This window comes from Patagioenas fasciata, chromosome 2 (assembly GCF_037038585.1).
Source record: "Patagioenas fasciata isolate bPatFas1 chromosome 2, bPatFas1.hap1, whole genome shotgun sequence".
Lineage (NCBI taxonomy): Eukaryota > Metazoa > Chordata > Aves > Columbiformes > Columbidae > Patagioenas > Patagioenas fasciata.
The window spans coordinates 44845521-44859552 of NC_092521.1; the positions used below are offsets into that span (position 1 = coordinate 44845521).

General features: G+C 41.3%; 1 long non-coding RNA gene across 1 annotated transcript; it reads right to left on the reverse strand.

Annotated features, from left to right (window-relative positions):
- Positions 1-8453: 8453 nt before the first annotated feature.
- LOC139827368 (uncharacterized) lies at positions 8454-13634 on the reverse strand. The gene is made up of 3 exons (XR_011737897.1): positions 13396-13634; positions 10878-12153; positions 8454-10298 (listed from the first exon to the last, which is right to left on the reverse strand). It is a non-coding gene; the product is annotated as an uncharacterized lncRNA (long non-coding RNA).
- Between the last annotated feature and the right edge of the window lie 398 nt (positions 13635-14032).

Below are 14032 nucleotides of genomic sequence, written 5' to 3' on the forward strand. Positions count from 1 at the left end.
TTGAGCTCCAAGAGAAATTTTACAGTAAAACTACAAATTACTGAAAAATGAGGTTCAGAGTACAAGCCCAGGTGGTATTCACACCATCTCCTTCAAACTTTAGGCATGTAGCTTGGCTTCTCTGAATCATGCCTGCTTTCTGTACACTGGCCATATGAGGAATCTGAGTTCCTCCAAACTGTACCTTAGCAAATCACTGAAGTAGCCCCAGCCAGACAACATAAATGCCCTTAATACCACAAAAAAAAGTCATGTCTTTTGTAATATAACTGAATTGCTAGAGAGATGCTGCTTTCAAGCAAAAAAGAAAGTATCAAGCCATTTCATTGTAGAAGTTGTGGTTGTTTGCAAAAGCAAATAAATTGTTGCACCAATTTCTGCATCACCGTCTAATTTCTCCAGGATTCTTTTAATTAAAAAGTGTTCTGAATGATGACTTCTTGTCTATAACAAGACAGATTTTTATTTTCTTCTAATGATGGCCTAAATCCTATGTAGTAATCAACTGACTAACACAGGGAAATCCCAATCTTTCAGCTCCATTGTATAATTTATACAATATGTTCAACACTTTCCCACATAATAAACGTGGGAATCCCTTACAACCAGTCCAAGGTCTGAGGTTTTTTGTATGAATCATGTTCGCTGCATCCTGGCTTTACCACACCCCCAACTACTTCTGCTGGGAGCCAAAGAGTTACTGCAATCACCACTGGTAGGAGATACCATGTGCAAAGGCATTATTTACAGCAGGATGCTGTGAAGATGAGAGCCAGATTCTGATAACTTTATCTCAGGGATTACCTGGGAAAGACTCCTCTAGGTCTATGTAAAAGAGTAACTTTAAATAATGAATAAATTTAGAGATATTATCATTCAAATATTGCTTCTTGCTATGACAAATCTTTCATGCAACCCTTAGCCAGGTTCTGTTTATGTAAGGTGATGCTCATTTGAATAGTTTGGGAAAGAAGTGCTTTCACTGTACCTGTTCTTCAATTTGACAGTTCTTTGCAACACGGGAAAGAGTCATGTTTGAACTTGTGCAGAGAAATGTCATTGTCTTGTCTTTAGAAAAGATATCCAAGATACCTCAGACAATGTTCACACGTATTCAGCCTCCCTGACTGGCAAATTTACTGTCTGGCAGCAGTTTTTATGTCAGGTGGATAGGGGGGGAGGGGCGGGGCAAACGACAACAGGTTGCCACATTACTAATGCAAAACTGACTATTTTAATCAGCCCTCAAAAACTAATGTATACTTTCTGGTTTGTGTTCAGTGCAGGGTATTGAACCAGACAGTTGCCTGTAACATAGATATTTCTACATTTATTCCTACTGCTTAGACCCCTCATAGTTGTACTAGTATGTCACAGGCATAATCACCTGTCGGTCTTTGTCATACGTATTTCACTTCTTTTATACTGTATTGTCAGATGAATCCCAGCTCCACCTATTGCAATCAGAGAACAAGAGTTTGTCAAGGCTTCAGGCACTCACTCACCTCAAATCTGAGCACCTGACTTCTGCTCTGAATCATTCTCTGGAATAATCTCCTAGATACACACCTGTCTGTTGGTACTCCAGAGGGAATCAAACCTAAAGACTAGTCAGCTAACCTAGCCACCTAAGTCAGAATTCAGATTCTGAATGTTAAATAAAGCCACTCACTCTTTTTGGGGAAAAATAAATAAATAAATAAAAGCAGGCAGGAAAGTATCTGCACTATGTTTATGATAGCTTTTAGAGCGTTTTCCCCTCATTAAAGCTAGTTTTTGAAGGGGTAAGAGGAATTTATACAAGGAACTGCTTTTGCACTATTATGCAAAGGTGCACTACCTGCAATCCGGCCACTTGTTCTCATTGAGTATTGGGAGTTTGCCTTGTCTGCATTTACTGTACAAGGCAAGGGGGACAGGAATAGGGATCCTGAGTTTGGTTCTTATCTGCATCACTGATGCAGTTTGTAATATTAAGCAAGTCAAGTAAGCGGTGTCAGCTAAGCATCACAGTTTCCCACATCACAGAAAGGCTGTTTAGCTGAATTAATTTAGGCTTATGAAGCACTTCTCAAACTTCTTTTGAGAAGTCAGTGTAGTAGTACAAAAAGGAGTTTCTCTTGGGTTCCAGAGGAACTGGGATCCATGACACTGTGGCAATCAATCAGCAGTACTGCAGACAGTACTGCTCTGTGCCTCCCTGAAAGACAAGCATACACAAAAGTTAAGAAATTGTTTATTCCAGCCGTAATAGGAAACTTTTGTATATAATTTCCCTGCTTACTCAGAGGCACTGTAACATCTGTCAGGCCAGGCCTAGCATTTAGCACACAGATCTGAGGAGGGGAACACATGCCCCATTTCCTGATAGCAGCTCACCTGCCGCTGCTGCCAGATTCAGCGACCACGCATGAGACACCAAGCTCGGATCCACCAGTGGGCAGTGAGACTTCATGGACCAAATCTACATTTGCACAGGTGTAAATGAGAGCCACTCAATCTCTTCAATGCCTTTAATGAAATTTTAGCTCTGATTGTGTGGTACTCTCTTCCTTTTAACCATTCAAGAGTGATAAGAGCTGAAACCAAAAGCTTGTTACGTTCCATTCCTTGCTTCTTTGAGACAAACCATGTTTTGATCAGCATCCTTCCCTAATGTATCAGCAGCTCTGAACTTCATTCCCCCCACGTCCCTGCCCATTCAGGCAATCCCAGTTGGATCAAATGGAAGTCACTGCAATATTTAGAGTTGTTCAGGGGAAAGACGCTGAAGGGGATCTATTTCTTTTAGATTCCTGATTTCAGTCAAAGTGCATTCAAGTTCCACAATAGAAAAGTTGCAGCTTTAACCCAAATGCAACCAAACCGCTCTTTTTTTCTTGTATGTATTCATAATTCCTGTTCATTGAGTTGTTTTCTTCTCTTGGGTTTATACACCTGTGCTCCTGTTCACTTTTACCCACTAACTCATAACCTTTGGGTATCTGGCAATGTCCAATGCTGCCAAGTTTTCCCATAAGAGCAAGCAAGCTCAGCGTGCAACAGTGACAGTAATCTTTGCAACAGACAGTTTCAAATATTATACCTCTCTCTTACACAACAGGGACACTTTTCCCAGCCTAATGAAAAAATGAAAATAAACTGAAAAAGCTTAGAACTATCTAAAAATATGTATTTTAAGCCAGTCAGGAAATGTATACAGTGATTTAATTTTTATTCTTCATGCCTACAGACACCTACATGTGTTTACACATCTGTATTTCAGAGTATTTTATCACCTCAGTCATAATTCAGAATTTTTAAAAGGCATGTAATGCAAGATATTGCACCTGATTGCAGTCTATTTCTATCACTCAAAGACTTTGAAAACATAAGCAGTGTTGTATCCTTATCTGCTGTATTTCCTTCTCTTTCTGTATTACAATACATTTTGCACCCTGACAGAGGATTAATCACCTGATGGGAATACCACAGACTGCAGAGATCTGCTGGGAAGTATATTTCTGAATGACTTCACACTAGTCAGAAGTTCATGATGCCTATGATTTATTGTCTCTGGTGAATTTCTCATTGCTGTTGAGAATTTAAACTAGTTCAGCTGCTCCTAGTGATGAGGCACAGAAGGCAAACACAAGGCCACAGTAACGTCTGTGAAGCTCAAATTTGGAAAGCAGCTTTTCCAAAATACGCAGAAAATGATTAATTTAGACCTAAGAAGAGCATCTTACTTTTCAGCTGTTTCCACATTCCTTTCTGGCTCTGCCTTAAAGCCTTATATGTAGCAAAAAGGTAGGAGAACTGAGGCCAAAACCTGAAGTCGTCCTTCAGTTTTCATCACATTTTTACATGGCAAACTACCTCTCGGTATAATTCCATGTAATAAGATACACACACGGAAGAGCAGAAGAAAAACAAGCCCAAGATGTCAGGACTGCTCTTTGGCATGTTCAGGAGGTACCAACTGGAAGCTGAAAAAGAGAGCAGCTCAGGTAACCTACACTGTTGGACAGATGGGGTTTGTATACCCAGGAGGGTCAAAAGGCTCAGCTGGATCAGTCAAAAGCAAAGGCAGATGGCAACATGATACAAGTTCTACCTTGAATAAGGATTTCAGGTACAGAGCTCTGATGAGAAGAAATGGATATAGCTTGGCTGACATCACTAAGTATTTCAACTAATTTTTAGAGCAATTTGTTTCTCTAAATATCTTCCTCATTGTCCATTTTTGATATTCAGCACTATGCCTTCTCTTCAACATTGTATATGGTTAGTAATTTCTTTGGGCTCATGAGTCATTAAAACCAGTGCTTTTTCATACAAAATAAGCACTTAACATTTTGCAATCTCTAAATATACTTCAGTGAAACATACACAACATCTTTTTTTGGCCCAAAAAGACTTTAAAGGCTGTCTTCATTCTACGATGTTACAAAAGGAGTACAAATGTTCAAGATAATTGCAGTGTTTTAAGTGTTAAAAAGTAACACACATTTGATTGTGCAAATGAGCAAAGGTCTGACTCCTGACTGGTTTGCCCCTGTGTAAAGGGGCATAAACGCCTACCATTCTGATGTGAACAATTGCAAATGACAACGTGAAGCAAAAGTACTGGAAATCTAAAGTTATCAACAAATGAACCAAGTTAGTGAATCAAGCAGCTATTTCTCTGCAGTGTTATTTATATAAATGTGAAAAAAACACAATAAAAACAGAGAACACAATAAAAGCAGAGAGTCAACCTGATGCTTAACTTAAGAGAAAAGAAAGAGAAAAGAGAAGCACACTGGGAGATGAATAGGTTCGGCTTTCTTCCCTCTGTCTTTCCCCTACAGTCGGGATGTGCCTGGACTGCGTTTTGAGAATTTATGTGTTCCCCTGAAAGAAAGAGAGGTTTCGTCTCCCTCCAGCTATTACATTCACCTCTTTCAGAAGGTTTGCTTTGCCCAAATTCTTTGACAAGGAGTGAGTGAAATCGCAACCCCACTGAAGTAAGTGGGAAATTTGCCATTCACCGTAACAGAGCCAGGATTTCACTCAAAAGTTTATATCTGTAGGAGACCCGACTGAATCTAGTCCAGTGTTTGTGAGTGCTTTGAAGTAGAGAGTGTTGCAGCACTGAGAGTATTGCTATTATTATTATTGCTAGTTGAGCACATGACAGAGAAGAAAAGTAGAAACCTCAGAGTGAACTGGAAGGAAATACTGATTCTGCAGATCTTTCTCAGAGGTCAGTACATGACATTTTTCTAAACAGTTTCCTTTAAAAGTGTCTAGTAAAATTCTCTTTCAACCTAAGTACTTTCTTGGCATGTTAATCAGAAGCAGATCTTCCTACCAAGTGCAGCCATCCTGACTGAAAACATCCTATCTTTTCCTTTGCATACTTTGCCTGGAGCTTTATTGTTGCTCTCTGAGGATTAACTGAAATACTGTATGGAGAGCTTCAAATGTTTTCAGAAACACTGCAAAAGCTCAAGTGGGAAGGGAGAAACAACAGTTGCTTTTCAGCCTGTCTATTGGTTTTCTGAACTACAGCATGGCCTTTGCACTTCACTGGCCCACGGAAACATGAGCCTGGGACTCAGTAAATGCTGGTGATGATAAGCTATTTCGCTACTTGTGGCTGTCATATATTTGTTACCACCAGACAAGACAACGGCTGATCATCAAGCAAAAAAAGCTCTCTCCCATGATCTCATTAACTAGTTCATTCTGCCACAGACTCATTCAAAATTCTTTTCAAGTTACATGGACAACACGGCAGTCAGGAAATGTGTCCAATGCTACCAAAGTAACTAGCTTTTGGGTCTTGGCTGTCATTTCACCCCAGTATCCTCAGACTACAGTCACTGCAGTTCCCCCGAACATCTTGCTCATTAGAAAAGAATGCTCCCTGTAGAGTTCAGACACCCAGGGACAGATCTTCAACTGGTGTGAAACATCAGTGCTCTGTTAACCTCAGACAACCCAAGGTTTTAGGCTGCAGAGGATTTATCAGCAGCTCGGCAGCTGTGAGACAAGCACAGCGTTAGGTCAGAGGGTGAGGAGGCCAGCAACTGTGATTCAGCCATTGGCACACTCAACTCAGATGAGAATTCCCAACCACAGCCTACAAAAGGGAGTTGTTACATCTTGATTAATTTCAAATTACACTGCCTTCTTTCAGTCTCTACCTTTTTTGGTTATCTCAATGCACAGCAATGGTCCCAGTGGTTCAGATCTGCACGGTCAAGTTCTTTAGTCTGATCTTAATCCTGTGGCCTGTGATGGAAACTGTGACAAATTATTGCTATCAGTCAACTACAAAGAAAGAACAAGCTTGCATAGTCTCCTAATTTCATCCATGGCACTATAATCCAAATAAAGGCAGTGACAGAAATAAGCTATTAAATACTTCGCTAAATATTTAGTAGGTGTAATTACAGCTAGAAAGAAATATTAAATACCATAAGCTAAGAATTTTCTGAAAACAGTTTTTACATCTGCTCTTGACCCAAGTGTCACTCCATAACAAGCTATTGCTGCTGAGTCACAGCACATTAGGTTGAAGCTGTGCTTGGGAGACATGACTGCATCTTCTCTGGGCACCATGCTCAATTCAGGACTGAAATTCATAATTTTAAATATGTGAAACAAAGCTAGATTCTTGGTGCAGAGATCTCAATGTAGGTAGGCGTTGAAGTTATAGGAAGGCATTTCTATAAAGACATATCTGTGTAGGCAAAAATCATGTCGTAATGGCTTTGACTCAGCACTACATCAGTGCACCTATACAGTTTCTGGAATGGAGCTGGCTTCTACATGGACAACTCCTTTTCCAGCAGAGGAGATCACATTTATCTGCATGGAATCATGTCAACACCTCACTTGATGCTCATACAATTTGTTTTCAAGAAGTCTGTCAGTCTCTCAGTACTTTGGAAACTGAGACTTCTTTGGAAGTTGAAATATGGATGTAAACGCCCAGCTTTATAGACATAGATTTTTAAACATTGGCGGTAGTGACTAAGTATAGTAATACAAGGAAAATAAAAAATGATATAATATTTTATTATAATTTTATTATATAATAATATATTTAAGTATTTGCTATAAAAATATATATGTTCCCTATTTAAGCTTACCAGTGTAAAATGTTAGGTTTGGATGTATTATTTCAACAAATAAACACATTCTTAAGGGAAGATATGACATGCTTTTCTACCACTCATCACAAACCCAACAGCTGCATGTGTTCAGGACAGTTCATATCACACTTAGCTCTTAGTGCTACTTTTCAAGGCCTGCGACATAAAAAAGAAAGTAACTGAGCCCAGTCTCCTTCCTTAGGAAGAGACACAACACTGCACAGATCAGTACTTCCTTCACACAGTACTGCTCTTAAGCATCCGTGTGTGATCTCAAGAACAGAAATAGGTTTTTTACACCAACAGAACAGGGAAGGGGAGAAATCAGAAAAGGAGAAAGCCAGACGGATTTGTATCCATCCCTCTCTGCCCTCACAAACCACACAAACCGCTTGGGCTAGAGACACTTAGCAAAAAGGATGGAGTTTGCAGTCAACAACCTAGTATTTTACCATTCTCTGAAATCAGTGGTAACATCCTTGCAGATTTTAGTGGGATCAGGATTTCGCTTGCTTTGTTTTTGCCTGACAGAGGAAGCCTAACCTTTTATTAAACGAACTTCTTAATGGGGCCACTTCTCCCTTTGTGGACATTTAGGGCAGTGAAAGACCTAGTGCTGCGAACAGCCCTTTGATGTCCCAGCCCTCCACAGCTTCCAGGCCCATCCTGCCCTTGGGGGTGACACCTATGTGCAGCCCCACGACTGAACATCACCTCTCCACATGCCTTCCCAGCCTTCCCCACCGCTGGGAGCACACAGGCTTCCTCTCCAAATGCATCTCGCCTTCTCAGCAGCTCAGAAGGCCTGTGGTGGGTCGGCTCCACTGATCAGCTGGAGATCTTGTTTAGAAGGTTTCTTTATGCTGTTTATGTTGCTGTCAAGTCTAGCTCACCACAGACCTAACACTGCCACCTCTTTGTTTACATACCTCCACTCCAGGACATTATAACTCTCCTCTACTAACACTGCCCAGTGTGTGAGGGTGCAGCGTCTCTTTTTTTTTATTTTTATAACTTTTTGCTATAAGATATTCATTCAAATTCCACCCAAATAGACCTCTTTCTGTCAGCATTTAATTATGCTTGCATTCCTCTGTAAACAGACGGTTAGCCAAAATAGAGCCTGTTATAGAAGATAAGGTCACGCACATCTTTACAAGAAAAGGAAGCTTTGGAATCTACTGTACTTTTGACAAGAATAACTTTCTGAATGCAAGAAAAAATGTAGAGAACTGAGTATGTTCTGCTGGGGATAAGTAGTGCTCAGTCTGCCATTACGTATCTTTCTTAAAAAGTTTAATAGGACATATTTAATATGTGTATATAAAATATGTGCATGTAAGACTAAGACTACAAGGTCTTTTCAGACTTCTCTTGAAAAGTAATGTACACTTAAGATCACTCTCTTTAAAGATTCACAGGTCAGGAAAGATTTCAATCAAGGTTTTCTCACAAGCTGGGTATCAAATTATTTGACAGTCTTCTCAATTTGGCTCATGTATGTAAACATCTGGAGAAACATTATGTTCTAAGTTTATCCACAGATTTCATATCATAAGATAAGCATACACTTTAAATCCTCATTTGAATCTTAAAATACTGAAACCTCATAAATTCAAATGGATTCCTGGTCTTCCAAGTATAAATGCCCATTTCCCTTTTGAATATGTTTAGAAAAATAACATAATCCTTCAAACAAGAATATCAGACCCCACTGTATTTAATAATTTTTGCTATAATAGTTTATACGGATCACCCAAGTTCTTTCTTCTGAGACATCAGCAGAAAATCAGTGCAGAATTTGGCTCACCATATTTTCACTTGTAGACGGCTAGATACCCTAAAAGTGTTTCACAATGAAGGTGATAATGAAGCGCTTGCAATTAACTTATTTTATTGCTGAGTACCATCCCAGTACTGTGATGTAATTCACCTGTGCCATTTGACCTAAAGGTAACTTTTGTAGTTAAAGCCGAGATGTGTTCTCACAGATCTGCCCTGTTACCTCACATTGCCTATTGCTGCATCAGAGAGTGTGTAAATGATTTACGTGTAAATGATTTACATGTAAATATAAAATCAATTTTATACAAAGCACTCCGAACAAATGTCTTCTACTATATGCTCTAAAAGACCACATTTTATTTGGCTGGAAATGCTTTGATAAACAACAGATCTCATTGACTGCAACACTGAAATGCTCTAATGAATTTTTAATGTCTTTAGTTGTTTAACTGGATCTTATTACAAAGAAGCTGAAGACACAGAAGCATGATGTTTCCTCCACTGGCACATTTAAGAAATCAGTAAAGGCATGCCAAGAAAATGTTCTGCTTTCAAAGCAAGGCTCAAAGACTGAACTCAGGGGAAAAAATAAAAAGCATGTTGTCGTGGTTTCTAGAATTAAACTATTGCTGTTGATTTGATTGTTGATTTGCTACACTTTTTACTCTCCTTTGCCTCACTGCTGGTATGATATCACATCTGTAACTGGCTGTCAGGTGGCAGAAATTGATCGCATTTGGAAACAAATTAAAGGTCAGAGTTCTCTGATTGCACAGAGAGTTGAAGGGAAATTCTTCTATTATAATAAATTTGCCATTTCCCTTTGCAGTTAAAACATTATTTTCAAGATCATGCTGCGCTTCACTGATCGCTATTATTGCACAGGCCAACTGACAGCTGAAAACCTTCTTTCCTGTTCTGTGACCCTGTGCTGATTAACATGATTGAACTGAGAAAGTTCACCTTAAAAATTTTCCTCACGTCCTCCATTGAGTGCTATTGTATTATCAACGTCCCAGTGTCTGCCGCAGATTTTAAATCTCACATGCAGTCCTGAGCAATAGAAACCCAGGCGCATTAAAACAATAAATTGTTACAGACTCCTCTAGCATTCTGCTCTTTGTCTGGCAATCCGATGTGCCTTGAGAAGCCTCCCAGCTTGCCTGGAGGCTTTCCTTGCTGGAAAAAACTTATGTATTATCATCACCAGCAAAACAATGGAGTTGGCTGCAGGCAGGGTGGTAGCAGAGTACACAAGCAGAGAGAAGAGTCCCATGCAGAGCTTGCAGAGCAGCGATCGTGAGGAGTGTAATTCAACCAGGTCTGCAGAGCGCTAATGAACGCTGGGATTGCTGTGCCAGTGCTCCACTCAACAGGCTGCATCTCCTGGCAAAGTGACAGGGTTGTATTAGTGCTGGTCAGAAAGCCAAGCTACTGGCTCATTTTCCTCATGTAAGGAGGAGTAACACAGCAGGGATAGAAAGAGCTTCAAAGCATGCAAGGACATGAGAACTTCTTCCATATTAAAAAAAAAAAAAAAAAAAAAAAAAGAATAATTAAGAAAAAGGTGCTCCTTCTTGCAATGCCTTTTCTGAGTACAGTGAAAAAGGTTCCAAGTTCACCTGCCCATACATTTTCTTGAATGAGAAATAACGCATAGAAAGTGGGTGTCTCCTTCCCAGAACACACTCCAGAGTGTTTAAATATGTACCTCATCCTCCCCCACATTTGTTTGTTTTATCCATCTGCTATTGCCCCATATTTGATTATGAACTGAAAGCATTCTCCTGGATCTGCACTCTGAGCTTTTTAAACTGAAGTGTTTGAATAAGGCTTGTCACTACAGGAAGGACGTAGAGGGCATCACATTCCCCAGCTGCCTCCCATCACCCTTTCCCCCTCCCTGCACCATGGAGCCAGTGAGCAGCTCAGATGCAAACAGGGAGAGCTCTAAGCAGCTGCTACCTTTTCTCTGTTTCTCCTGCTGAGCAGTTTCTCTGCAGGGCACGAAGAGAAGAGTGGCTCTGTTGCTTGCCTTCAAGTGAGTTGAAGGACCCTGAGGGCAAACAGAATGGTTCATTGGACTCTGTCTAAGCATACAGTGGCATATTAGTAGAGGATGGATTCCCCCATCCTACACAACCACCATGCAGAGGCAGACCAATATGTGAAAAAGGGTTCATGTGGCTCCCCTATTCTCCCTGCCTCAGCCGCAATGCCTGGTTAAAGGAATTATGCTAATTTTTCCCAGATGAGTATCCCAAGGAACTGTGCACTGTACTGCAATGTATTTCTTCTGGAAGTGTTTGCAGAAGCAGGATGTTTTGCCATACCCGAAAGTTAGGAAGTCCCCCCTTTCAGAGGACTTTCCAGGAAGGGGCATTTAGAGGTGGTTTCCACTCTCTCTGCACTGCCTGAAATGACATATGAAATAACCTGTTGAAGTCTTGGGCTAAGAAGGAGCTTCTCTGCTCCAAATGCCCTGCAGAGCAAGTTTGAAACTCTTCTGCTTGGCCTAGAGCGTATCTCTGCACAACTGCCAGAGTGTGACAAAAGCCATCAGGCTGCGTGGCAGCCAGCAGAGCTGAGAGCATCTGCATTTCTTGTGCACTGTTCTCGAGAGAGCAGAATATAAATCATTTAAATGTATAGACTGTTTCTTAAGAAGTTGTTTGGTATTTTTCCCTGAATTACTCCAATAAGCCATTTGCATTTGATAATTGAAGTGATACAGGGGCTGTTTCAGGTACGAAAATTGTTGCTTTGTTCTTCACAACATGAGGAAATTTCATTTTAAAAACAGGTTTTCAGTTTCAGAGCTTTATAACCTGACACAAATCACAGTGCACACAAACCACCCATGCTTTGCATTTGGCCATTTGCAGAGCCCAAAAGCAGCATGGAGCCAGCTGACAGGGGGATTGGAAAAGAGTTTCTGTGTGGGCTTCTGCTGCAGCCAGATTAGAAGAGGGAATTAGAGACAGGGTGCGGTTCCCACCTAGAATGCCTCTCCGGCAGTTCACAGACCTTCACACTGTCTTATTAACACACGCTTCCCTCTCTCCTTCCAAATATGCAAACTGCACCCTCTCCCAGGTCCCTCCTTAGCTTAAGGGTGCTGGCATGTTCTCTGCTGACTTTCTGGAACCCAGGGATTTCCAATTATTTCCACATCCTCCTCCTGTTTCTCTTCTGGCTGTGGTGCCTTTGGGCTGCCTGCTCGACTTCCCACTCCACGGGTCTGCAAAGCAAGGGCAGAAAGGCCAAAAATTAAGAGTGCGGAGTGGTATTTGCACAAGGCAGAAGGGAAGAGGATCAAATAGAAATTGCCTGGGGCCAGATCTGCTTATTCTCTCTATCTTGCCCTTTTCTCCAAAAAGGCAGCCTTCATGTCTACTCAGGTTCTCGTTAAGTTTCCTTAGCTATCTTTTATTCAGCATCCAGCTGTCTCTCAGTTCTTAGGAAGAGAGGAGGAGTGTCTTCTTTGCCTTTAGGCACAAAAGGCTCCATCAAGGTGAGGTACAGGCAACATGTTTTATTAAAGCATGTGGCATAACCCAGTGCAACACATCTGAGAAGTCCTGAACATACTATTGCAGTGTTTGAAATTATTGCGTTAGGTGACATCCCCCAAGATCAAAAGTTGGTCCCAATCTCGATAAGTGATTACTGTAGAGCCTGCACCTCCGACCTGTCCATCACTTAGTCTAGCAACTCCCTCACCCAGTGACCAGCCTGGCTCAACTACATAGCCCTAATTCACTCCCTTGGCTTTCCAGTACTTGCTTAACTACTCTTCTGTCTTGCAGTATCTCACAGATATTCCTCACTCCATACCTTCCAGATTAGAAAACTGGTGCCTGCAGTCAGTCTCCACCAAGACATTCCCTGGCCAAGGCTACAAAGGACCTCCACTTTCTTGCATGCTGTGGGTACTACTCCAAACAACCCCCTTCACCCTTTTCCCAGGCCAAGTATTGCAGGGAAGGAAGGAAGGAAGGAAGGAAGGAAGGAAGGAAGGAAGGAAGGAAGGAAGGAAGGAAGGAAGGAAGGAAGGAAGGAAGGAAGGAAGGAAGGAAGGAAGGAAGGAAGGAAGGAAGGAAGGAAGGAAGGAAGGAAGGAAGGAAGGAAGGAAGGAAGGAAGGAAGGAAGGAAGGAAGGAAGGAAGGAAGGAAGGAAGGAAGGAAGGAAGGAAGGAAGGAAGGAAGGAAGGAAGGAAGGAAGGAAGGAAGGAAGGAAGGAAGGAAGGAAGGAAGGAAGGAAGGAAGGAAGGAAGGAAGGAAGGAAAAGGAGATAGCAAACTGACTTATTGTTTGCAAGAAGGGTGGGGGAAGCATAGAGAAAAGCTGACCTGAGCTGCAAAGCTCTTTTAGTTTCCTCTTTCTCCTCTAAGGATGATTCCTGTTGGTACCACTCCTCCCCACCCACACCCCTACTGTAATTCAATTCCTGCCCCTAAGGAAAGGAAAAGAACTGTGCCTACCTTCTGCAGAAGTCCTGGTTTGATGCTCTTCTCTAGGAAGTCAGTCAGCCAAAGCCACACTTCCCACTGGCAAAGCTGGGAATCTTGCAAAGCTCTAGGGTCAAGACATTGATAGCAGGGTAGCTCTTTATATGCCTATCTATTAGACTGACAGAATAAGAAAGTAGTCAAGCATTTATCTGGTTAATTACTCCTTTCATTTTCTACATTATTCCTATTTCAAAATATGTATGTATACATTTGTGAGTCCTAACAATAGCATGTTTGTGTGATTCCAGCTGACCAAACAACAGAAGTTATTTATAACTACAGATGACCGGACTCTGTTGTCTTTTCATTTATGTAATTTTCCTTAGATCATTCATTGGAAAGTGATCACACTTTCATGTTTCTCACACACAGAGGCCCTGTAGGTTAGCTCACAGGAGATTAACCTTGGCAGTCTTCACCGCTGGGCTGCCTGAAGAGGAATTCTCGCTGCAGCTGTCCCAGCCAACAGCCCCCAGGGGCCAGGGGGTTAAATAACTGTTCTCAGTGCCACCACAGGCAGCAGGTGTCTGCCGTGGCAGTATGGATGACTTTCAGATATAAAGCTTTGTAAAACTGGTGCTACTTTATGGTTGTTGTTGTTGTTGTT